This window comes from Corvus kubaryi, unplaced genomic scaffold, assembly GCF_017639235.1.
Source record: "Corvus kubaryi isolate FWS band 111438036 unplaced genomic scaffold, C.kubaryi_AGA036_p1.0 78, whole genome shotgun sequence".
Taxonomy (NCBI): Eukaryota; Metazoa; Chordata; class Aves; order Passeriformes; family Corvidae; genus Corvus; species Corvus kubaryi.
The window spans coordinates 2,663,111-2,689,468 of record NW_024582065.1 but is presented as its reverse complement, the minus strand read 5'-3'; positions in this window follow the sequence as shown (position 1 = coordinate 2,689,468).

Sequence of the window (26,358 nt, the reverse complement as noted above, 5' to 3'; positions counted from 1 at the left end):
AAAGATAGATCTGACTAAATTGACAACATCAGCAGCACTCGGGGTTGGACAGCCTGGCTGGAAAGCTCCCTCCAAGGAGAGACGGGAGTGGCTGTGTGGGAGCTCAGTTCCTTCAGGTCTACCTCTCCCACAGGCCCCACATTCCAAAAACCTCTAAGAAAAGCTGTCTGTGGAATGCTTTGCCCTTTGGTGCTGAAGGATCTCACAGCAGCACTGCTTCCAGACAGACTGGCTTCTGAGAGTCCTTCTGAGAGGCAGTTCCAGCAGCAGCTCCTTCCCAGGGAAGACGTGGAAGAGGGCAGTGGAAAAAGTTGCCTATAGAAGGACCAAAATTGGACTGCCTTAGGAAGAGCCTTACTGTAAAAGAGAAGGGAAAGGAAAATCTGCAAGTCAATGAGAGAATTCACAGGGAGAAACAGAAAAAGGCAGATGTCAATGAGTCACTGCTCAGAGAAATCAGCCTTTTGCCTTTTCTTTGAGTCAGTGGCACATCCTGAAGCAGCAGCAGCAGCGACATCTTGACATGAACCATTTTTAACAATTCATTACTCATATGATCCTCCAGCCCTTTAAAAGCTCCGTGAAGGATTGGGATACATGACATCACCCCTTTTGCACGCTATTCCCTACCTGGAACACTGGCTGGGGGTCAGCCCTTGGGTATGAGGGAGCCTGTCAGAGGGCAGGATTGGGGTTCACAAGGAGTCCCATACCTGCAGTCCTTGGTGGGTGCTGTGGTACTGACCCTGCAGCATTCAGGAGTCACCAGGAAAAAAATTGCCTGGGCTAAAAACACCTCCAAAAAAATCATGAAGTTCTTGTCAGCTCCACCCTAAAATACCAACTGCTCACTTTCAGTCCACTGCAGGAGTTCTTAATAAAGCTGTGAAAAATGTGTTTCTCAGTGGGGACACAAAGAGGCATCCAGAGGTGCTCTGGGGTCCAGATGTGAAGCTATAGGGATGACAAAAAGGGAAGAGAAAGGCACACTACATGAAACGTCACAAAATGCTTCCCAGCTTCCAGGCAAGGTGGTCTGGCCTCACAGCTTGGTGCTAAGCCCTTAATCTACAGACTGCAGTTTTACATCTGTAAGTGTTTTTGGGGGGCTCATTTTCCCTTGCAGGATTATTTCAGGCTGCAGGAGAAATGATGTAGAGCACGTGGAGCTGTGTATGCAGCGCTGAATCAGGAGGCATGTAAAGAATGCAGCCAGGAGAAGGAACTTATTGGAATCACATGGAATTTTTAGATTGCATGTTTCCAGGCCAGCTTCCATCAGCTCCACTCCCTTATTTTTCAGTCTGGTTATCACAAACCATCTCAAGGTTCCTCTGTCTGCCAGATCTGTGCGTGACTGTTCCCCTCCACATCTTGCTACAAGGGACAGTCAGTCCCAGGGCATCTTTGGACTACAAATGGATTTAACCTCAAACCAATGTAATTTTTTTTTTCCCAGGGCTTCTTTCCTACCCTGCAATCATGCTTAGCTTCTTTCCCAGGACCATGACATGGGGATGTCAGAGAAAGGAGCAATTTTCTGATTCAGCAGGGCAGGCAGTGGTACCCACCAGCTCTCACACTGCCACCATTCCAGACCTCAGGAAAGAGGCACTAAAAATGAAGTCAGGATGAAATCCTGAATGCAGATCCTCAATTTAGAACTGTTTCCTTTCCAGAAGTCACGCTAAAGCTTGTGAGAAATGAGCAGGGGGTGTCATAGGGAATTAGGATAGGAGAGAGAATTGTTCTGTTATTGATTTGATATTGATTTCAAGAATGAAGAGCCATAAGAGAGAAACAAAAGATGTTTTGCTGCTCATATGTGAGCTGGACCCGTGCTTTCCAAAGGAGAGGGCTTCAGCCTCAGCTGAAATGAGGCATTGCTGGCATGAATTTATCAATGTTGCTTTGCACAGAGAAGCAGTAACAGCTCCTTCCTGTTACAGAGCAAGCTCTGCTCATGGAGAAGAAATGTCGACACGGAGAAAAGGTGATTTTAAAAAGTGACATGGAAAGGTGAATAGAATAAAAGTTGTTCCCTACACACTTTCAGCCTGTCTAACCATCCAAACCCAGCCATGGCTGTCAAACACATCACCTGAATGGCTTCTAAAATGAAGGGGTGATGACAAACTCCTTTGAAACCCAGTTCTAAACTCAGGAATGCTGCTGTGTGCCCGGCAAGGGGGTCATTTGGGAGGCATCCTGGGCAAAGATATTATTTGGACACTTCTCACAGAATGCAGGGTTACAGTTGCTATTTCAGAAAAGGGCGTATCCAAGGTTCAGTGAAAATTTACAGGGAAGAGCTGGATCCTCTCTGAAAGACTCTGAGAGAAGAAAACATGAGGCAGAAGTTGGGCAAAACAGCTTCTTTCCATCTCAGAACTGCACCCAAACTCCTTCTGGCGCTAATACTGAGTGAGCGATTAACCCAGAGAAAAGGGTCTGCTCCCAACTGAGCCTTCCAGGCAGAGCAAGGGAATTGTTTTTAGGGTTAGCACTTAGTTACTGCCTCCTACAAACTGACAAACATCAGCCCAGACTTGTAATTGCTTTCAAACTTCAGCTGGCTGCCATGGGGAAGAGGTTGGAAGACCATAAATATTGGCTGACAAAACCCTGGAACGGATCCAAGCTCCTACGCAAAGGAACATGTTGGGAAAGAGCTCCCTGTGACTTGGTTCTGACTAGAATTGAATTTTATCCTGGTTTTTCAAGCTCTTCACGTCCTTGGGTACTGGAGAAAATAGAATAGGTTGGAAATCTTGCAAGTAGTCAAGCGTGTCCCATCAGCCACATTTTGCCAGTCAGATTACTCAGGATTTATGGACTCAGCCTTCGCACTCTGCAGCTGAGTGGGCAGGAGCTTTAGTCAAGTCTTCACACTGTGTCTCCATTCTCAAGTAGGACAATTTTGCATGGAAAGATGGAAATGAAACTAAAACAAAGCCTTGTCTAAGTTGTGGGTGTTATCAGCCTCACTAAGACGAAAGCAGAAATCACTCTCCCAGACCACACCATTGTCTACTCTGAACCAGCACCTAGACGTTCCACCACAGGTCAAACCACTTGTGAAGTTGGATATTTTGAAGACCAAAATACAAACATAAGCGAACTAGGAAGGTTTTGTGTTTAAGTAGGATTGAATACCTGGTTAGAAGAGCAGCTGTACAAACATCACGGCTGTGATTCGGAAATCGGTCTGTGCTTGTTAAAGCACTCTCTGGAGACAAGGATCTCCATGGCAGGATTATCCCCAACAAATCCATGTTGTTTGTGGAAGGAATGGTGACACTGACCATGCCACAATCAAATCTCTCCTGATGGGAGAGAGTTTTAAAGTCCTTGCCAGGAGTTCCAGAGACAAATGGGACTCAGCCTTCGCTGCTTCTAGATAGTTGTTTATTAAGTCTTATCAGAGAAAAAGAGTCACTAGCATGATCCAGACATAGCACAAAGCAGGGAATGCAGGAGAAAGCCGAATTATCAAGATTACACAGCCTTTTTAAAGGTAAATCAACCAACGGTTACTAAAAACATACATTATTTTTACTCGTCTACCAATTATTTAGTAACACAGCCAGGAACTGTGGAACTCTTTGTCCAATCATCCCAAACTACTTTTGCTGCAGAATATGGAGTAGTAGTAGAAGAAGAAGAAGGTTTGGAGAACAACAACAATCCTCCATTCTGATGTTTTTTGCTTTTATCTATTTACTACATTAACAAACCCAAAACCTCTAAATTTTTCACCCTGTGACAATTTTACATAGTAGTCTATCACCTAATTCACACTAGTTTAGTTTCTAGTTCTTTTCTAATAGTAGGCAGTTTTTTCCACGGACAGAGGTCAAAAGCTGTGTTGTTCAGGGGGGTGAAACCCCTCAAAACAGGTAGAGAAATATTCTCTGCATTCTGGGTTCCCACAGAATGGATTGCAGGAGAGGCAGGTAGTAGGATGCAACTTTCACTTCTAAGTAACTGCACAGACTGTTCGTTAGAAAACAGTGGATTTGCTAAACAGGAACGAGCCAAAGGTCTTCTCATGCTGTTTGGGGGAAAATGCTCACATCAGCTCAAAGGCCTCACTGACAGTCTCAGAATATTTTTTATGAATCAGTGAAGAGGTTACCTCTAGGCCGGCATGGAATGAGCCTCTGGGGGTAAGCAATATTTTATTAGTACCCAGTGATTTACCCCTCCTGCAAACAGGTAGAGCTTTGGATCTTCAGGACTAGCCTGACATCTTTGATCTTACACGAGTGCAAAGCCAACAAAAACCCCTCCTGGATTTGGAGTTGCTGCCTTTGAACAAGGGAGTGGCATACTGAACCACAGCTGAAAGCACTCATTGTCATCCCTCCTCTGCCCACAATTTAATTGCTATTTTACTTAAAGCAGATTAATAGTAAACTTGAGTTTGATTTAAGGTTTTCAGTGAAAAAAATCAACTACAATCAGTGGTAATTTATGAAACAGATTAATTGCTTCATTGCTAGGACACTGCACAACATACTCAATTCAGTCTTGCCTAATTGTGGCTCCTATTGACTGGTGGTTTTAAACCAAAGCAAACACAGGTTCTCTGAAGAGCTCTTCAGGCTCTGCACTCCCACCTTTCCCGTGTTTTCATTCACTCTGTTTCCATGGCCACCGCTATCTCTTAAAATCATTTTGACTCATCAGTGTTTTCCCAGACAGGAGTCAAAACTCCAGGAGACAAACACTAAAGAAGTGGGTTAGTCATGGGTTTAAAGGCTTAGGAATAAAAAAACCCAAAGAGCAGCAGCAAAGTTATCCCAGAGGTGAACAGGGACTGGCATTAGAGATACAGAACCAGACATTCCAAGGCACGGAACCACAGGCAGGATTTTTACCTTTCTGCCCTATTTGATTTGTTTCGGTGTCCAAACTGAATACTGGCGTGACTCACAGTGCCCCTTGCTGGTTAAAAGAAGGACAGAAAATTCAAAGCAGCTTATTCGTGTGCCACTTGAAAGCAGACACTTTAACGAGTATTTGCTCAAACTTCTGAGAGTATTCTTGAAGTGAGTGACCAACACAACCCCCTCAGTACCTCCCGTCCTTCCTCAGACTCACTTTGTGCTACTGACATCGTTGCAGAAGAAGGAATATTTGGGATACTTTAGTAATACCTGAAGAAAGCCTGCAGAGCTGATTTCTTACAACAGCTCTAGCTGAGCCTGGTGATTAGGAGGAGTCTTTTTAAGCCATCTTAAACAAAAGGAGCCTTCTCAGCTCATGTCTGTATCATTGCCATGTCCTACGCTTAGTTCAAAAGATTAAACCATGAGAAAATAAACACCAGGCCAAGGCAGTGAAGAGAAATTTTATAGGGACCTTTCTTATCCACAGTCCTTTTCATAGAAAGGAATTTGCCTCCCCTCAGTTCCACACCTTCTGCCTGGCTGTCCATGGATCTCTCCATCCTTTCTAGAGCAAAATCAGTTCAAAACGCCTACAGATGGAATGAGCAAAACAGCTCTTCTGAGAAAGTTTCTGGACTTGAACAACTGGGACGCATTGTGAATTTTCTCAGTGTCACTGAAAGCATCGCTGTCCTCAGTGTCCCTGTCCTCAGTGAAACATTTCCATGTCTTTCACATCAGCATTTGGTGGTGGGAACCACACAGCCAGGAAAATAGGGAATTGCAAGAGCTGGTGTGTGCTGGCCTTGACTTTTCTGTGTCTGGGAAGATGATTATGGTTCTAGTGAGTGTTCCAGAGCCTCCAACTCTGAGCCTTTCCCGAAAAATCCCTCAGGAAGAAAACAGATCAGGAAGAAGGAATATATTTCTACCAAAGGTGTGCTAGAGGAAACCCAACATTAACCAGGCAGAGATCATAGAATATCCTGAGTTGGAAGGCACCCACAAGAGATGAGTTAAAGACATTTTTCCTTCCTTCCTCATGGCAAATCCTACCAAAAAATGCATCGATCCAGTTCCTGTTCTTAACCAGGTTCTCTTCTTGAAAGCTGCTGAGTTCCATCTCACTCTGCCATGATCACACCCCATTCCCAAAATATTTCATTTGGCTTAAAAAAAACCCCAAATGTCCTGCACTGAATTAGTGCTGCACGACAATAGAAACTTTTAGGCTCCTACTTCATTTCTAGGAAGACCCACATGCTACATGAGGAAGGATTTCCTGGAAAAGAAAAGATGATCTCATAGCTCTGGCTATTGGATGCAGACTCAGGCTGGAATCAGCTTCTGTCACCACCAAGCTGAGCTCAGTTATTTCAGCCAGGTGGCCACGTTTTGTGTGCTCCTGGTGTGACCTGGCCCCCAGGAGCCTGATGTGCCCCAGCTGAACTCAGTGGGAGCTGGGAATTAATAAATGCTCCAGATTGCTGAGTGGTGGGAAAAAAAACAGCCCTTGGGGATCTCTCAAAAAGCAGCCAAAAATTAGAGGTTTTTCCATCCTATGTCCCTGTTTCCCCACCGGTCTCATTGTACCCAACAATAAGGGAAAGGAATATAGGAGGGGTTTGTATTTGTTAAAATGTTGTGATGGGCACAGTAGGGAAATAAGAAACAGAAAAACTCAGAATAGACTGAATATTATAAATAGATCACGTGACTTATCTAAGGTATAAGTTAGATAAGATCTAAGAAAGATAGAAAGACCAAATTCAGGTTACTTAGGAACTAATTCCCACTTCTGCCAACTTCTGAAAGATTGGCCTTGCAACTTTTAATGCACTTACATAAAAATAGCTCAAAAAATACATGTGCTGGCAGAGTACTTTGATGGTAATAGCTTGGTGTAGCTAAATCTCTTAGAGAAATCCTAAAGCTTCAGGCTTTAGCACTTTAGGAAAACAAGGAAAGGCTTCTCAACTGTCTTTTGTAGATTTTACAATAAAGATTTTCTTTAAAAAAATATTTCCTCAGGCACAGTGGACAGAAGAGGAAGATGCTGACTGGGGAGTGGGGGCAGCTAAGAGCATTTTAAGCCAGGAGTGTGGTTTGATTCTCTATGGCATCACAGGTTTCACATGCAGCCTTCTGAAAGCCAGAATATCAAAGGCAAGAAAGGGATTCAAATGACAAAGTTCGAGGCACACCCAGGCTCTGCAGCAGAGCTCTGTAACCCCAGAACCCTCCTGCTCGGGCCATGGATCAGTGCTGTCACCAGTTCCCCCCCTGAGGCTTCAGGATGGTAACTGTCTTTGGAAATCCATCCACATCCAGGACAATCCAAGGCAGGGAACCCTGTGATGGATGTTTTTGAAGCACAGAGTGTGAGGCAGTTCCTGGTCAATGGTCAGAGGGCTCCAGGCTGTCCAAGAGCTCAGTGCTGTGCCTGGAGAGTGTCAAGCCCCCCTTTCCCATCGCTCTGCAGAGCCTCAGGGCACACAGGAGCTCAATAAACAGTCCCATTTAAAAAGGTTTTCTTTCTCTCCTTCCTCTCTGGAAGCAGGACTGACATCTTGCCACACAGTCTATAAAGACCTGAATCAAATTTGAGGAGCTCTAAAGCTTTTCAGTGTCCAAAATATGAATCTGTAGTAAAACTGAGAACCAGTCCAATCCCCACACCCACACAGTGCTTGTGCTCCTGGCCTGCCTTCACAACGCATTTATAAACCATTTTCTGTTTAATAAACTCTTCTTGACAAATCACTTGACTTAAATTCCAACATCTGAAATAACCATCAGGAAGAGATAAGGCAATGGCCTGAAGACAAGGATATTAATTCTAATTATTTCTGATAACAGCCTCATTTGAAATAGATGTTAATACTTAGCCAGCTGTCGTTAGTTTCCCAAAAGCAGAATTTCAAAACACTTCCTTACCCAAATCAGCCCCTCTGGCCTCAGATCTCTGCATCCCCAGACAGCTTCCAGGATGTCAGTCCAAGCAAATCTTCCTAAGTGCACCTCAGGGAGCAATTCCTGGATTGGTACTTTCCATTTGAAGCACTCTGGGTTCTCTCTAAGGGTCTTGGGGAAACACATCTTTGCTTTCCCTCTCTCAGGGTTAAGAAAGCTCAATGAAATATTCGATGAAACCCAAGAAGCCTGTTGTTCACATCGCTTGCCAGTTTGTTAGGGGGTTGTTTTCTTTCTTTTAATTATTTTTAATTTGTTGCTTTGTGTGCAGCAATCTAACAAAGTCTAAAACCCCAACTACAAACATTTTCTATGCTGGCAGAGCTGTTTTCTCATGCTTGTGACAGCTGAGTGACCTACTTTTGTTTGCTCGTGTGGCAGCCTCTGTGGTAGGAAGCCCAGCTGGGATATCAGCAGGGTTTAGAGGAGTTTGGCTGAGTGCCTAAACCTGGGTCACCTGGGACCAGCTGGGATTTAGAAGCCAACAGCCCAAGATACGAGACAGGTGACAGAGCAGAGCCTGGGCTCAGAGGGTGGATCTGGGAAGGCAACGATGCCACTTGGACCAGATGTGGATCATCCTCCTTGATTATCTGTGGTGGTTAATTTTAAAAACTCCTCTTAAAGAAGAGCTGCAGCTTTACCACAGCAAGAATCAGCTCTTCACAGGTTGCCAGTGCAATCTTTTACTTACTGGTTCCAGAGGCTGCCCCTTTTTAGCTTGAGAGAGTGAAGAATAAAGCTTTCAACCACAGCCAACACTGCTTTGGAGGCACCTTAAGAAAGCCCAGCTTAACCTCCACATTTCTGCCCTCCCACACCTTTGCAGAATCCCTGCAGGCCTTGTGCATGCCTCAAATTACCCCAAATCCTAAACTTTGAATAGAACACTTTGAAGAATTGCCACAACCATGAAAAAAACATCTTCCCACCCTTCAGAGAAATACACTGCACCATATAAATATTAACTGAGAAGGAGCCAGTGAAGATACAGAAAGACAATAGGATTAATAATATGGCAGAAAGTGCTAACAAAGAAACAGGGAGTAAAAAGTTGGGCAAATCTGCCCAGTGAACTCTCTCCATAGTGGTCACATCCCGATCTCTCTCACACACTCTCCTACTTGCAAACAATTTTCTCTCAGTGATTTCCAAAGGGACCATTTTCTTTGTTGACAACATCATTTCACTGACTTCCATGGATTTATGAAGGCATGGCTTGGAATCACTCTGTGGAAAGCACACTGCTTCCTCTGGGTACATATTATCAGAATGGTTGGGAGGAAGGAATGCCTCCTGAAAGGAAACGTGGCACATCCAGGCAGAGGATTTTAAACTTGGCAAAATAACCTACAGGAAGCTCTTACTTGTGCCAAACTTTATGCTATTGATTCAGTAACTCAAACAAATGTTAGTTGGGTTTGTTTTTCTCACATCTTTAATTTCCACTCAGGAAGACCAGTATGTCCAACATGAAAGTGAAACAAGCTATGTCCTACTTGCCTTGTTCCAGGAAAAATTCCAGGGCTAGGAAATGTTCAGAGGCCACAGCTGAAGGTTCCTCTACAGAGGAGATTGTCTCCATGCCCATTGATGTCACTGGGAATGCTGCTGCCAACAGAGATCAGTATTTGGCTCTTGGTAATAATTGCCAATCCCTCAGCCTTTACTGCAGGCTGGGCTATTCCTGGTTTATGCCAATTATCCAGACCAGAAAAGATCGTCCTTACAAGGGTGGAATCAAGGGGTGCACTGGTCAGGACCCACAATACACTGAAACATTTCCAAAGGAGTCCTTCGTAATCCTACTTTCTGCTGTTCTTCAAAGCCACCTTCCACATGTCTGCCTCTCCTCTGGTGTGAGTGAATTTGTAAGGAATCTTCCTGCATCCCAGTTTTGGGAATGAACACACAGCCCAGCTTCAGCTGTGCCCTAAGCAATTGGATTTGGATGAAATCAAAGCCCTTCCTCATATCAATTATTACTGCTAAATAATTTGCAAAATGCCAAAGATCCGAGGTTCTCTGAGTCCTCTTGAAATACAAACCACCACACTTTGGCAGTAGTTCTTTGCTGCCTGTTGAGTTTGGGTTCACAGCTTTGTGACATCACAGCTTTTCCAAGGTATTAAATAAAACAAAGAACCTTAAAGACTCCATGGCAGCCTGTGGGAGCTAAACCCCCCAGATGGGAGCCCCGGGATGCAGCACAGCACAGAGTGGTTTGTGGTTTGATTGCATCCTCAAATCCCTTCAGTCCCACTGCATCTGCAATGCCCATGGAACACTGTGGGAGAGGGAAGGGACACTTGATTTGCTCAGTTACTGTGATTGCTACAAGCACCTGGAAAATACGACAGGCTCAGATTTCCAGATCACTACAAAATTGCACCAATATCATTTCAGTGACCTTCAGCACCCCCAAAGGCAGAAAGACAGAAGCTTATTCAGTAGTTTAGTCTATGATAAAAGAAAAATGAGTAGGTACGGCTCAGATAGAAGTACTGCAGCTCTGAAATCCTTTTACACATATTTTGGGATAAGGGGTGAAAGCTGCAGCCATTCAGGTGAAGAATGAATAGGCTGCCAAAATTTATCTTGTAGCATAATCCACTGCTGGACAAAGAGGAGATGTTTTTCTTCATATCTGTATATCCTTTCCCCATTTTTCTTGAGAGCAGGGAATTCTGCAGGAGCAAGACTTTAAAGAGAGACTTTAATCTCCTTCAGAAAGTTTCAACTCGTTTGTTAATATATGACTGAAAAGCCTTTATATTAAGTTTTTATAATTTGTCCTGGCTACTCCTGTGATGAAGGATTTTAAGATTCTTCCCACTTCACCCTTGAAGCAATCAGCACAGCACTAGAGAGCTGCTTAGGGAATTAGATAGGGCCACACATCTGCACTGGGGAGCCAACAGTTAACATGGATATTTCTCTGCTTCTGTTGATCACTCACTAAGTTTTTCATTCTGCTTGATGAGTTTCAGTTCCTGGTGCAGTGAAAAAATGCCATTTCACTGTGCAGGGTGGCTTACAATTGTTCAGTAGAGAAATAAGATAATTTTAAAAAAGAATTTCATCTGCTTTCATCTTGAGGAGTATTCGTTTAAAAATGTGAGCTCGTAAGAATTTCTGGCTAAATATATGAATATTTTGACAGGCTGCAGCTGAAAAAACCCTCTTTAGATCACAGAATCATGGAATGGTTTGGGTTGGAAGGGATCTTAAAGAGCATCAAGTTCCAAGCCCCTGTCCATGGGCAGGGACACCTCCCACTGTCCCAGGCTGCTCCAAGCCCCAGTGTCCAGCCTGGCCTTGGGCACTGCCAGGGATCCAGGGGCAGCCCCAGCTGCTCTGGGCACCCTGTGCCAGGGCCTGCCCACCCTCCCAGGGAACAATTCCTTCCCAATATCCAATCTAGTCCTGCCCTCTGTCAGCTTAAAGCCATTCCCCCTTGTCCTGTTGCTCCAAACCCTTTGAAATTGTCTCTCTCCATCTTTCCTGTTGGCCCTTCCAGGCACTGTAAGGTTACTTCTCTCCAGGCTGAACAATCCCAGCTCTCCCAGCCTTTCCTCCCAGCAGAGCTGCTCCATCCCTCTGATCCCCCTGGTGCCTCCTCTGGACTCTCTCCAGCAGGTGGGTATTTCCATCCCTTGCTGATGTGTCTTCCTCAGAGGAAAACATTTCCTCTGGAACAGTCAGTTTTACCTGAAAATCCATCCCTTTTCCTGCTCACTGATTGGGCCTCATCCCTTGTTATAAAGGAAGACTTTGGTGAAACAATGACTTTGTTAGTTGCTTAACAACTCTGGATTCACATCCTCTCCCATGGAAGACTCTTTCCCAGCTGGCTCTTGGCAGGCAAGGAATGTCCCTCAACGGTCACACACATCATCCTAGACCCCATCAGCACTGAAATTTTCAGTTGTGTGTTATTCCTCCCACACATCTTTCCCCCTTTCCCGTTTCTTTTTCCATTTTGTAACCCGGCTCTGACAAGGACATCCTTGTTTGAGGAAAACCACCGGCCACTGAACTGCCTTCAGGCAAAGGAATTCCTTGCCCTATAAACTCGTTTCCTCATGCTTTATTAATTTTTCCAAACCATGATAATGATTTGCTGACCTGAGTGACAAAGGGGCCTCTCTTGTGCACAAACAGACACTCCCAGGCTCCTCCAGCACAGAATTCTCAGTGGAAGAGCCGTGTTTATCCACACGGGCTCGGCTTCCGGAGGAACGCGCTGACTTTATTTCTCTTCTGTCTGGAGTCAAGAGAGGCACGTTCCAGTTGAAGTCAAAATAATCCCAAGAAAATCCCTGAAACTTCAGACTTTCTGGAAGAGTTTTGGAACACCCCCAAAGGCAAATGGAGGGATTTTATGAAGCATTCCAATACTCATATGAAAATGATTGTGGGGAAATACACACAAAGCAGATCGCTCTGGGGATTAGGAGCCTTCCAGCAAAGAATTCCTTCAGCTTTGCATTTCTTGGATAAAAGTATTTATAAAAACAGCAGAGCATTATAATCTCATTTTCAGGTGATTTGTTCTGACTGATGGGAGGTTTGATGCAGTGGCAGGTGAGGTGACTGCGCTGTGGTCTGATCGCGAGTATTTAAGGGAGTATCAGCTCTCTAAGCCTATTTTCCTGCCTTTTTCTCCCCCTCCACATGTCTCTGCTTAACCAAACGTCACCCATCTTGATTCTCTGCTCAGAAAGAGTGGGATAATTCAGGAATAATCCTTGTGAAATGACTAACTTAAGTCACCCTAAGTAGAGAATCAGGTCTCAAAATCCAGCAGTGAGTTGTGAAGCTGCCTTTTCTGTCACAAAGTAAGAAGGGCAAGTGAGACACTCCTGGATCAGCGGGAAAGTCTCTTTTCATTATAAGTGATTAACAAGCAGAAAAAAACAGACCCCGGATTTTTCACTGTGAAAAAAAAAAGATGAATATCTCAATTTGGCCTTTTATTAATCTTTTTGTCCAACTCCAGAGCTTTGTAAACACATTAAAGGAGAAGTATTAACAGAATAAGGCACGTTCTCAGTGAATTTATTCTAGGAAAACAACACATGAACATTGAAATGAGCCAACAATGCTTTGGTGGCCCATTTGAACTGCTGGTTTCACTCTGTTTTCTCAGTAGATAAAATATGCACATTAATTATGCGCAAAATACTCGTGCAGAAATGGGTGTAGGCCCATAATTCTAGGATTTTTCTTTTTATTTTGGTTATGATTCTGAAGCCCAGTCCAGTTTGGCAAAAACAATCCATTCTGTGTAAAAATCTGCTTAGCAGAAGTGGATTTCTTGCACAGAGAATCCTGTGACTCTCCCACAGGCCAGCAGTGTGTCACAAAGTGACCTTCAGCACTGGTCTTTAGTCCTCATTTACCAGGAGGTTCATATTTTAAAATAGTATTTGGGACATAACTGTGGCTAAATAATGACATAGTTCCTGGATTAGGTCATGCATGGCCTTTCTGCCAAGCACCTTATCTAAAATAATTATTCTTCTTGGGGGGAAGACACCACCACGTTTTTTCATTTCTAGTCTATTGTTTGCCTCCTTCCTTCCTGCACACTAAATAATGAAGACTTGAGGAATTCTGTAGTGAAAGGAGAACACTTAGTGGCTTGAATCTCACTTTTATTCCCAAATTTCATTTATCTTTATTTTTCATGTCACTTTAGCAGTCTGAACACCAGAGTTCTCCCTCCTTAGGGCAGTGCCTGAAACACGAGGCTGCTCCACAGTGGAGAGGCAAGGAATTTTCACTTTCCTTCTGCTGGAAGGTGTTTCCACTTTGCAGATGACATTTCCAGTGCTTTGATTACACAAATGAGGGGATGAGGCTGAGCTGTTGCCTTGTGGCTGGAGAAGGAAATCAGATTTCTATTGCAATGTCTAATCTGAGGACACTTTAAGAAGAGAATAATAATTTAAAAATAAATAATAATAATAATAATAATAAAAAAACCCAGCCCATTTTCTCTGGAAAGGACCTTCTTTCAAGATATTGAAGGGAATGAGATGTGAGGCACAGCCTGTCCCCAGTGTTCCCTGGCTTGTTGGAGGGGATAACTCCCTGCTCAGAGCTTTTCTCCCCCTCTCTCAGCTGTGAAGCATCAAAGCCTTTCCATGCAGTGAACATACAGAACAGCAGCCCTTAATTCTGCATTCCCAGTCCCTGCTGCAACTTGGAGCACAGGACCTACGGACAGAAATGACTTTGGAGGACAGAGCTGGCAGGAACAACGAGCAGGAGGCAGAGGTGAGCTGCTTGCAAGTGAAATTTGAGTTGTTATGATGTCACAGAAAGTCTGCTCTGGCTCCCGAAAGTCGTGAAAACACTTCATCCCCCGGTGCTGAGACGTGACACACGTTATCCAAAGCCTCGTTTAATCAGCTTAGCAACCTGAATGAGGCTAACAGCAAAACCAGCTCCTGCCAATCCCCTCGCCCGAGTTTTTGCTTTCTAAGCAAGCCAGAGGAGTTATTCCCAAAAACCCCATAATCTCACCAGGAAGAATTTGTCGAGCACACACTCTTAAAGGGGTACTTCTCAATAGAGTCAGTGCCCTCGTTTCACTGGGCATTTCTTTAGAATATTCCAGGTGATTCAGAATTGGCCTTCAGTGCGTCTGCATTCTCTGCATATGAATTTTACCGGCATCCAGCTGGGAAGGATCCCCTGGGATATCAAGTCTGGTTCCCTGCTACTGCAAACAAACCTTTCCATGTGTCCACAAGGTCATGGACATGCTGGCATAGGTATCCAGTGTTTTGTAGCCCTCTCGGAGGTGCCAGCTGCTCCCAAAGGGATGAGGAGGAGGAGCAGTCCTGAGGCTGGGAGAGCAGGAACCTCCCCATTCCTGAGCAAGGGGAGCAGGACAGGCCAGGGGTGGTGGCCAGGTTCTACCAGGAGTCCCCATCACCACAAATCCATGGTGAGGGATCAGGTGTGAGGCCAAGGCAGGAGCAGGTCCAAGCCAGCAGGGCAGCATTAGGGTCAGTGGTGGGGAACAGGGTCTCCCCCAGCCCAGGGAGCACAGACGGGGCCACAGTGACGATGCAGACTCGATGCACCACTAAAGGTGACTTTAGTGACATGCCAGGAGAAGGAAAATGAAGATATCACCATTACAATCACTGTGTTATGACAAGTTTCTGAGGAACCACTTGCTCAGAGTTGCACAAGGATGAGAAGTTTCCAGTGTTGTCAGACAATGTGGGTTTTTCTGGATAGTTTAGGAAGGTCTTGTGCTCTCCCCAGCCTGCTCCCTGCTGCTGCCTCCATCCCATTCCCATTCCCTGTGTGGCTGTGCAACGCCTTCTGAAACCACCCTGACCTGGCTAAAAGCTGAAACTTATTTTTAGGCAAGATCACTTCAGCATTCTCCTTCAAAACCATGTGCACAATTTTCTCAGCGTTACTGACAGCAGGCAAACTGCAGCATGAATTTGAATTCTCCTCAATGAGCTTTGCTGCCGGAGAAGATTTGTCTGATTATTTTTCCCTTTCCAGAAATGAATGAGAAATTTGGTCTTTCCACCCTGATCTCTCCTTGCTGCTCATTCAAAACATTAAATGAATTTCATGCTCTCCCTATTGAAAATTAGAAAGAAAAGTACAAATCCTAATTAATTTTTGGAACTTGTAGTCTGAAAAGCCCCACTGTGACATCTTAACAAAACTGTCAGTCAGTTTTGTTAAGATGTCAGGCTCTGTGCTGGATTCATTTAATGTGTTTCAAAACCAAGAAAAGAGGATTATAAAACCTACAGGGAAGTACTGTGCTTAAACTTTAAAAATTTTGGGGGGTGGGGTGGTTTTCTGCATTTTCAAAGCTGATTTTTGCTGTCCACAAACGCCACCCAAATTTATTCTGCAGTACCTGATAACATGATAGGTTTTAAGCAGTACTACCACAGGCCAGTTGTGTTATTATGACTCAAGTCCCAGCCAGACTTCAATGCCTTCAAAAGCAAATTTAATTAACCCAGTTAACCCATTTTTGGGGGACATGAAGGCACTTTCAGCGCTTTTCAACGTTTGGCTCTGTGTTAATTTGACCTTTTTTGACAGAAAGACTCCGCATCAGATGACGGATGATCCACAGGCCTGGTCAAACCTTCTGCATCACTCACAGCCCATTATTTCTGAAGTGCCATTAGCAAGGAAACTCAAACAATCCTTTTCCCAGGCTGTCCTTTCACCCATGGCCTTGGCAAGCTCTGAGTGCAGAGCGATCCCAAAGCCTCTCCAGTTAAAGTGACACGTTCCAAATGGAGATCCAATTGTTTATGGTAGGGTGATGATTGCCTTCTCTCGGATCTTATTTGGATCTTCTGGTAGAATTTGTGGTGCCCAGCTGGTTTCTAAATTGAAAAGGACTCTCTCCTGCTCTGTCTGCCTTTATTTCTCCCCTCCTGTTGAACTCCTGGGGGACTGAGATAGTGCAAAGAGCCAGCAAAGAGGAGATGGCATCTCCTGGATGGAAGGAGCTGGAGCCAAGGCACCCAGTTTGCTCCTCCTGGGAGACTGCTCTGTGCAGCCAGACACCACGAGGGTGCCAAGCAATGAAGTCAGCAGCTGTACAGATGCCTTGGGTTTGGGGCCATGCTCAACATATCAACTCCAACACGAGGTGTTTGGAAGGTTCCTCAGAAGCGAGGCCAAACGGTTCTTGCTGTGCTGAGTACAGGCAAACCCTGCTCTGTCTCTTTGGCCAAACTGGCACAGTGCCAGTCACTTAGGGGACTGCTGCCATTGTTACAGCAAAATTATTCCTTTCCACAATGAGCTTTACTGGTTTTTGTGGTTATCTTCAATAAATAACAGTTATTTTACCCCAGAATTACAGGAGCAAAAGATGGTCCACCTAGCCCTGGACTACTACATTTCTCTTCCCAAAGAACGTTTGTCAGGGAGAAACTTGAATGGTGAAGAGAATTATAGAGTCACAGAATATCCCGAGCAGGAAGGGACCCACAGGGATCAACAATCCAACCCCTGGCCCTGCACAGACCCCCCAACAGCCCCACCCTGGGCATCCCTGGCAGCGCTGTCCAAACGCTCCTGGAGCTCTGGCAGCCTCGGGGCCGTGCCCATTCCCTGGGGAGCCTGGGCAGTGCCCAGCAGCCTCTGGGGGAAGAACCTTTCCCTGCTCTCAGCCTGAGCCTGCCCTGGCCCAGCTCCAGCCGCTCCCTGGGTGCTGTCCCTGGCCCAGGAGCAGAGATCGGAGCTGCCCCTCGGGAGGAGCTGCAGCCCCCGGGGAGCTCTGCCCTCAGTCTCTTCTCCAGACTGAGAAATCAAGTGACTTCAATGGTATAATAATAATAATAATAATAATAATAATAATAGTAGTAGTCACAAAGGCTATTTGTGTTGAGAAGCTGCTCAGCCAGAGCTGCACAAGAAGTCACTGTCTGCACCATGAATCCAGCTGTGCTCCTGGGTGGCAGTGCAGCTCCCATCCACTTCAGCTGTCCTTTGTTCTGATGACATGGACTATTTCCTACTCATTTCTAAGAAGTTCAGTCTTAGGGATTAAAAGAAATGACATTTGACCTTTTCATTATCCCCGTTAAGGCAGCCTGACTGACCACTGGAACTTCTGAGAGCTGTGCTGGCAAAGTTGCCTTTTCTAATGATGTGAAGCAAACTTGTCAGAAGGATGAGGCCTCCTTAGCTGCACAAGATCAAGGGATATTTTTAAAGGTAGGACTATCTGCAGCCCCACCCTGAGGATAAACTATCAGAAGCAGACCCCTTGCAGCTTGGATTTACAGCATCAAGTCAAGCACAAAGAAATCTGCCTCCTCCAGCTTTTTTCTGAAGGGTTAAATTTGATTGAGAGTCATGGGAACTACTCTTTCACAAGCTGGATTTTAAAGGAAACTTTGATACTTACAGATCAGAGTTCCAGTTCAGTTCAGTTCCCATTACATCAGTAGATCTCCACTTTATTACCATGTAAGAAAGACTCTCTTCCCAAACACTTATTTGGCACTTCACTGTCAGAAACAGCCACTGTTTTTTTACAGAGCTGCTCCTTTCCCTAATGCTGATACAAACTAAAACATGAGAAGAAATTCACACGATTTTGCTAAATGAAGGCTTGGTTTGCTTCTCATAATTTTCACGGAGACAGGGAATTACATCTTAATCTTTCAGGCTGCTGCTGCTTCCCTGTAGGAGCCTGGGAGGGAATGTGACCTGTGCAGGCTCCTGACCTCTCACATAGCTTTGGTGCCCCTCTTTCTGCTAAAAACCAGGGATGCTCCATTTCTGGCTGTTTCCATCTGGCCAGAGTAGAGCAGCTGTGAAGTTTAGTACCACGTCTTTACTATTTGTTCTAACATATTGGCTGTAGTCTCAATCCCGTGGCCAGGATTGTCAGGTTTAGGACAGGAACATGATTTTCCATGAAGGTACCAACCTTGAATGTCCTATTAGAGGATAATAAACCACTGAGAACATTCTTCCATTTCTCTGGCCAATTCAACTTGAATCATTAAATGTTATTGGCAAACACAAAGAGACAGGCAAGGTAAATAGCATAGTTTATACTTGGGTTAATTAACTGCCTGAAGTACCACCCATGAAGCAGATAAATCAGACTGTTCTTCCGAGCCCTCACTCAAACAAGGTTAAAGGAATTATTTCACCATCACCATAATCTAATATGTGACCAAATGTACAGATGCTGCATTCAAGAGAGCAGAAACAAAATAACTGCACTGCTGAGGGGAGACTGACTCGATAAACACCAGCATGTTCACTGCCCTGAAAACAGAAGACAAGAAAACACACATATCAAGTTAAACTAAAGATTTATGTATCCCAAAGGCAGGTACCAGGAGAATGAACCCCTGGAAGGCACAAAAAATGAACACACTGCCTGTAAGAGAAGTGTTTATTTCTCCTTCTAGTAGGAGGCTATTTCCTAACAGAGAACATGAGGATTTGATATTCCTCACAGCATTTTGAGAGGATCACTGGTGCTCCCCAGGGGACTGTCTGTCTGCAAGGAAGCTGCTCAGTGAGGGCAGCAGGTGCTCCCAAAGACAGCTTCGTTTGTCAGTGGGTGGGCTGGGAGCAGAGATCACGGCTGGTAAACTTGAGAGAAAATGGTGCCTGGAAGCATGTGCTGGAAAGCAGAGCAGTCCAGGGAAAAATATGGCTGGAGAGAGATGGGAATAAGGTGACTCAGTAGAGAGAGGTCGTGGCAAAGTACACAAGAGAAGTTTTCAGAAACTACAGAAGAGAGAAAGAATTTAGCAGAGCCCTGACCAGCAAGTGTTGTTTTACGGTACAATACAGTGCATCTTTCCCAAGGAAAACACACTGGCTGGCTTGCACAGCTGGGTCAGCCCTGGGGAAGGGAAGGAAAGTGGGATGATGGATTAGCTTGGCAACCTCCTCCTGAGCTCAGGGTAAGGTCTCTGCAGTGCCACTGCCCTGTGCCATCAGCCAGAGTCTGTCTTTAGCTCACAAACCTGATGTGCACCCCAAAGCACAACGTAACTCCAGCCTCAGGGAATGCCCCTCTAGGATCACAGAATCATCAAGGTTGGAAAAGATCTCCAAGATCATCAAGTCCAACCTGGAGCCAAAACCCAGGAGGTTGCACTCATACAGGCTGTACCCTGAACCCACAGTCTGGTAGTACAGCAAGGTTTTCAGGACCTCAAATCCATTAGACAGGATTCTGTTCTGGTGTCCAGTGCCTCTGTCACCATCCCATGGTCCTGCCTAGACCAGCTTGTTCTGACAGTGTTCTAATCATAGAAGAAAATAGAGCCTCAGGCAATTTTCAGCTGTGACTGTGTGAGTTTAAAGACAGCAAGGTCATGGACTATTCTCACCCCATCCCTAATTTCTTCCTTCATTTAAACAACTGCTCAGAAGGACAAACCCTGCCCACCAGCAAGTTCCTTGCCTGGAATGGTTTTGCAAGGAATGGTTTCTGTACCTCTGTTTCACATCAGCCTGGAATCCAACCTTATATTTCCACTGATGGCTGTGCTCATGCCTAAAGCTGCACTCAGGATATCCACCAGCCTATAGCTGTCAGCAGAGCCCTTAATAGAGACATATGACAGCCCTGAGTAGGCACATCCCAGACTCACATGACAGCCTGAAATCCCATTAGGAGCATCTCCATGTGCTGACATAACCACAGGGAAAGCCATGTCCTTTACACATGTAAGAAATCCCAGAAACCAGCAAGGATGTGGGATGAAAGGAGGAGAGGGGAATAAAAGAGCTCTTTGAATAGACATGAAGCTGCTATTTATAGTAGAATGAGTTCACAGGAAAGGATACTCATGATATCAGAAACCACCAGGACATCTGCTTATTTTAATAGTAAAGAAGATCTTCCCGAGGGGACATCTGAGTGTGCTTCAAGGACTCCCAGGCCAGCGTGAGCCAGAAAGGCAGGCGGCAGCAGGATCCCGTTCCTCCCCCACGGATTGCCTGCAGACAGTGAATCAGATCCTGCAGGATCCCCACTCGGCAGTCCATGGATGTCATTCACACTCCAGCCCTGCAGGTGGGAAACCCTCAGGGTCTCCCCAGACCGGGAATGTCTGGGCTGTGACCCAGACATGGAGCCAGGCACATGAATTAACACCAGAGTGATTGTTGGGGGTTTTTAATGAGGACAAAAGGATGATAACTGTGGATTATTCTGCTGTAGGCTGGCCTGTGGGGATGAATTGTTACTGATGCCCACATAGATCCATGCTGGAGGGTAGCCTGGAGTACTGAGGGACATTTAGGGTGATCAGAAGAGTTCTGTCAGGGCGTAAAGTCCCACATGACACCAACATCCACATTTCCCCGCCAGAAGTCAAAACCAAGACAGTTTATTCCTTTACCAAAACAATCCATGGACTTTGGGAAAGCAACCTCATATTTCCAGGATGGCAGTGCAAAGAAGTAATCCCACTCACCTCCAAAAAAAAAATCCCAGTGGGACATGTTTTACTTTAAACTGGGATACTTAAGGGAGAATTGAAAGAACTCTGCACAGGACTGAGAGTGCTCAGTGTGTTTCTCTCTCATGAAAGATGCAGTAACATATTTATTTGCTGAAATAAGCTGGGAGATCAAACCCCTCAGTAAATCCAGAGACCTGTGATGGATGAGCTGCCAGGAGAGCGCTGAACTGTCTGATACTGAAAGGCTCACAAGCAGCACATCATTAACATTCAGAGGAAGCAGTTGTGGAGCGTATCAATCCATGGAATTGGATCAACATCCTGAGAAAGAGCTACTCATAGTTTTAGAATCGAGAGTCACCTGGAATAAAGGTGTGTATTCCAAAAAGCAGTCAGACGTGGGATTGTGCCCCAGCATTCTATTGAAGGCCCATCAATGTGTTGATGTTTTCATTGTCCTCATTTCCATTGATTAAAAATGTCAAGTGCTTTATGAAGGCTAAAAAGCTTCGAGCTGCAAGGCCAAAAGTCATGGTAACTGGAATGAAGGCTTGGGAATGAAGGCTGCTTTGCACTTACTGGGAAAAGAGTCAAAAGAGAAAAATAGTCGATAAAGTGTTGGATAAGAAATGGCATGAGAAGGAGGCAGCTGAGGGGGGAAAAAACCTGTAAGGAAATATCTTACATCAACTTTATAGAGGGCTTTAACCAGCAGAGAATGTGACTTCGGTGCTCTCAAGCCTAAATGAGACTGACTTCAGGGAGCTCCTGACATACCTGTGTTCAAAAAATTAAAACAAGGTGAAAATACTTGAAATCCTTGCTCCACCCACATCAACAGAATATTTAACATTGCCTTTTCCTTGGAAATTTACTTGCAAATTAAATGGATTTGCAATCACCAACAGAAAGCAGCAGAATGAATGATCTGAGCGATATAAATCATCCACTTCCTTCCCAGCTCTGACAGACTGGTGCATTCCCTTGGAGAGGACATGTTGGAACAGAGGTAAATTAATGAGGACAAGACTTTGGTCATCATTTAGGAAGTTAACAAATCCTTCAGGACTTGAAGATGTTGCCATGTAGAGCACCTTCAGAGGCTCTGCAAGGTGCTGCTCTGAAAAGAAGCCCAGGTTATCCTAAGGGGTGTGTGTGCACAGTGTGAAAAGAGCTCACACTCTAAATAAAACTCACCATGAAAGAGATTTCAGTTCTGAAAATACACCTGGGGTTCCAGGCAGGATGTTGTGGCTGTTGCAGTTACAGCTTCTTAGAATCACAGAATGGTTGGGGTCAGAAAAGACCTTAAAGCCCATCCAGTGTCACTCCCTGCCATGGGCAGGGACACCTCCCACTATCCCAGTTGCTCCAAGCCCCAGTGTCCAGCCTGGCCTTGGGCACTGCCAGGGATCCAGGGGCAGCCCCAGCTGCTCTGGGCACCCTGTGCCAGGGCCTGCCCACCGTCCCAATATCCCATCCATCCCTGCCCCTTGGAAGTGGGAAGCCATTCCCTGTGTCCTGTCACTCCAAACCCTTGGAAATTGTCTCTCTCCATCTTTCCTGTCAGCTCCTTCAGGCCCTGCAAGGCCACAGTGAGGTCACCCCAAAGCTTCTCCTCTCCAGGCTGAACAATCCCAGCTCTCCCAGCCTTTCCTCCCAGCAGAGCTGCTCCATCCCTCTGATCCCCCTGGAGCCTCCTCTGGCCTCTCTCCAGCAGCTCCAGGTCCTTCCTGTGCTGGGCCCCGGGGCTGGGGCAGCTCTGCAGGTGGGGTCTCACCTGAGCACAGGGGCACAGGGGCACAGTCCCCCTCCCCTGCTGCCCACACTGCTTTGGATGCAGATTTCCTTTTCCATTGAAAATGGGCTCATTACAACAGCAACTGAAAGAGGAAAAGAGCTGAACAAGAGCAGAGGAAACAAGCAGGAGCACACCGAGGGTTTGCCACAGCAATCTGAGCACCACTGAGCGGGCCCTGAGCTGGGCTCACCCCCAGGGTCTGGAACACAAAGCTATGGGAGCACAAAGAGCAGAAAATCAGGGTGATTTCCTACAGACAGTGAGGAAACACTGCCTTTCATGTGGCTGCCAGCTTGAGTAACTTCCCAAAGGCTCCTCTTTGCTAGCCTGGCTTGATCAAATGTTTCCCGGCATAAACCAGTGCCTCTCTAAACAGATGGATCATCCAAGACCTCATGCACAAAATGAGGATAATATCTCCCAGAACTACCACAAGACTAAAAGCATTAATGATTGTTTGTAATACTGAAGTGAAAGGGAATGCAAAGGAAAAGATCCGTGGGCAGCTCTCCCAGTTTCCAGTCCTGGTGAGTTTTCTGACACGTACCCTGTGTCTCAGTCACCTCAGAGTGCTTTGCTGTGCAGGTTCTTATCAAAAACATCTCTGCAGAGGCTGTTCAGGACGCTGCCCTGGAAAGCAGAGATGTGGGATCCTGTCTGGCTCAGCAGGGCTGCTGCAGTGGCCACTAGATCAGATTTAATTAAAAACTCCAGGCCAGCACACAAAGCAGTGATGTGGAGTGCTCCCAACTGCACACGCCAAGCTCAGCAAGTCGAGCTTTGTTACCAAACCTTTTCATCTTTCCAGGCTGGTAAACAGCTTCATTTCCAACCTTTTTCAGGAATCACTGCAAAGAATTCAAAGGAGGGAATGGGGAGATGGGGTAAGAAAAGAGGGTGAAAAGGAGTTTTCTGTTAAATAAGAGTGTGTTTTGAATTGATATCTTGAGTGCAAAAACAAATGGCCTTCAGATGTGGCTTTACAAATTACAGTATCAGTAGGAAAAAAAGTCTCTTAAATGTTAAGTTTTCCCTCAAGATCCAAGTGAGTATTCATGCTGGCTGCTTCACTTCATTCCTTCCCCTCACTTCCAAGCTAAAATGTCAGCTCAAACTCTATTTACAGCCCCTACTTTAGACTTTCCTATGGCACTGTCAAAGTAACATTTGAATTTCCATTTCATCAACTGAAATAAAAACAACCCCAAACTTTGGATGGAGTGGATGCAGGGATTAGAGCTGTGTACTGCTTACATGTCTCCTGTTGTTTTGTCTAAACGGAGGGGTTTGTGCAGGATGCTGACGAGTGTGCAATATCTGAGCCATAAACTAATGCTAATGGGACTAGGGCACGCTGAGGAAGTTAATTAAGGGTGTTTTTCTGTAGAATATTTAGCTGCAGTCATGGCCTTAAATGCTCTACTCCTTTCTGATTACGGTGTAAATCATATTAAGGCTAAAGCACCAAAAGAAACATTTTGTACCTTCTTTGCAGTCGTGTTCAAGGTCATGTGTTCTCTAAAGCAAATTAATGAAATTATCTGGGTTTAGGAGAATTTTAGTAGCTTCTATTTAAAGTCTCATCACTTCCCTGATCCACCCCAGAGAGCTTCTCCCACATCTGAGAGGTGGCAAGCTCTGAACTCCAGAGTTTGTGTTGATCCACCCCTGTGTGTCTGAGGAAGTTATAAAAACAAGCACAGAGGGTTCTGAGGAACTCTGTTTCCTTCAGAGAGCAAATTGCGACAAATAAATCCCAAATCACTCCTGGGATGCCTCTGTTTGGATGCAGGGCAGTCCAGCTCTATTCCAGGGGCTGTGTTTATCCTGCTGGATAGGAAGCACCAGGAAGCCAGTATCAGATTCGCTCCCTGGCTCATGCCCACCCTGTCGACAGCCAGGCCTCTGTAGGGCAGGCTTATCTCAGAGCTTGATGAAGTGCTCCACAAGACATCCCCAAGGAGACTTAACGAGGAGTCCTTGCTTGCTTGGCCTCCTCCTTTCCTGGACCTCCTTTAACTGAGCTGTAGGTTTGTACCAACAAAGTATTCTGTGCACTGAGACCTTTTCAGATCTGTTACTGAGGGGTCAGCAGCAGCTCTTCTTGCAGAACAGCTCTGCTGGAAGGTTTGACTGGGATTGATTTGACTGGGATCATGTCAAATCACATCGCTAACACCAACCCTCTCAGCCCTAGCCTTGTTACTGCCGAGTCTAAAACCTGTTCTCTGCAACTATTTCAGAACGGGGAAAATTCAAGTATTACTTCCAAAATCGTCCGGATTTAAAGTCTTTTCCTATTTTCTTTCTCTGCTGAGTTCAGACTCCTTTTGCGGCGTTTGCTTGCCCCATAGACGGAATGATCAGATGTCAGGCCTTGATCCTTGTAGCTGGTTTTTCCATAATTCACTCTCATTTTGCGTCAAGTGGAAGCAGAGAGAGAAGGGAAATAAGGGACGCTAGAAGGATGATTTCCTTACATCACTTGCATTGTCTCTGCTAGCACACGGCTAAATTCCCCCCAGGGAAGAGTTAGGGACCCTCTGGGGATGTGTGAGGAGCTCTGCAGAGCTGGGAAGGAGGTGCCATCCCAACCCAGCTGTGTCACAGCAAGGAAAACCTTTAGCAGAGAAAGCTTCCAGGGTTGTGCCTGGCCGTGTTTCCTCTGCTCTGTCAGGATACAGAACTCCAAACCCTGTGGAAGTCAGGACAAACCCCTCAATGCTATTTCAGGTCAGCTCAAACAGCCATCAAAGAGCAGCTCCTCGTTGCAGACACACAGGACTGGTGCTTGACCAAAAATAAAAGATGTTTTTTTCCACCCCCTGCTGTTTCCTTTCTCTGCCTTTACATCTGTGGCCTTATCTGGAACGTGCACTTGCACCATGCTGTGATAAAAGGTTAATAAAAGCAGAAGCTGGCAAACCCACCTCACTGGCAACATCCACCAGTGAGTCACTCCTGCTACAGGAGCCATTTCCTTTAAAGTGGAAAAAAAGAGAATATAACACAGAAATAAGGAACCAGTCAGTGAATTTTCCATAAATAATGTTTCCTCCTCATGTTCTTTCACCAATTGACTTCATTTTTGCTCTCTCCCTTTGCTGCCCCAGTTCCTAGCTCCTGGTTCTGGTCATTTGTCAATGAACTGCAGAAGGAGCAGAGTGATTCATACCAAACCCAGACAACCAGCTCTATGGGGAACCTCCCCCCACTCCAGAGGGGAAGATTTGATTCCCTGGCTTTAAAAAACTCAGCTCAATTAGAAGGGAAAAGGGGAAAAAAGCTGTTCCAAACATGATGTCACTGTTTCCACTGCTTCATAAGGAAAGCATGTCCCCTTCTTATTTTAAAGATGACATATTGGTGCTTATTTTCCTGTCAGTCCTCTGTGTGTGAGGAAGGGGGAGGCAGAAGGAATAAGGATTTTTCTGGCTTCTTTTACCTAACTCTGTAATTATTGAGAGCCTGCATCAGCTAAGAAGTGGGAAGCAACTGAAATATATCTGGAGAGAACAGAGCAGCCAAGCAAGCTCCATGATGGAAAGCTCCTGCACTGAGGAAATCCTGAGGTGGTTGAAGCCCACAGTACTCAGGGAGCCCTTCAAAATACCCAAAGTGTGACAAGAAATGGGGCTGTGTTCAGAGGTTAGTCAAGGCTTAGACGAAAATCACATCTGCATGGAATAACTATCAGTACAGACCGTGCCACATTAAAATTATG